Genomic DNA, 674 nt, shown 5'->3' with positions numbered 1-674 from the left:
TTCAACTTGCATTAATTAAATGGCAGCCTCAGCAAAATTTCTAGTGCTGCTCTGATGCTTTTGTGTTAAAATGTCTTTAATGTTTGTTACTGTATCTTGTTTGTTATGTTTAACCCTGTGGCTCAGATTCCATTAGTCTGTAAAGTTTAAATGTTGAGAGACTTCTGGTCTTGATTTTTTAAAATAAGAATTATTTTTCTTTTATTCCAGGAGAACATATCTTCTCCTCTCTAGCTTGGACCTAAGAGGCTCTTCAGTCCTGATTTTTCTGGGAGATGACTGTAACCTTAGCTGATTTTAGGAAATGGTATAAGAAAGGGCTATGCTGTAAACTCAAAGTCCTAATCCTCAATTCTCAGCCCCAAACTGCAGAAAAATTAAATTCTCAATCCAGTTTCTAATCGCAAGTGTCCAGGCACCCAGGAAGGCAGGGAGAGGGGGGAAAGGAGGTACCCCCTTATCTAGGGACAGGTATCTCAGGCTGGGCTCAGCTCTCACTCTTCCCCGAGCCCTGTGCTCGTAGGTGAGGCAGGCAGTGCGAGGCCGGCGAGTGTGTGTGGAAGTGAAGCCAATGTGCTCTCTCGGCTGCAGAGCTTTGCAGGGACAAGGGTGCTGCAGCCCTGGCCTGTTTTCCCTCTTTTGCAAGGACCAACACTGGTGCTGGTGATGTAGGT

At 45.1% G+C, this 674-nt stretch overlaps 1 protein-coding gene across 1 annotated transcript in view; it reads right to left on the bottom strand.

The window, feature by feature from the left end:
- The window catches only part of LOC105825855 (uncharacterized protein encoded by LINC01588-like), a 6,803-nt gene that overhangs the window by 5,022 nt on the left and 1,107 nt on the right, over positions 1-674 (bottom strand). The gene's annotated exons all lie outside the window — the stretch shown is intronic.

This window comes from Propithecus coquereli, unplaced genomic scaffold, assembly GCF_000956105.1.
Source record: "Propithecus coquereli isolate 6110/MARCELLA unplaced genomic scaffold, Pcoq_1.0 Scaffold83, whole genome shotgun sequence".
Classification (NCBI taxonomy): domain Eukaryota; kingdom Metazoa; phylum Chordata; class Mammalia; order Primates; family Indriidae; genus Propithecus; species Propithecus coquereli.
This window is presented reverse-complemented; position numbering and strand designations above follow the sequence as displayed.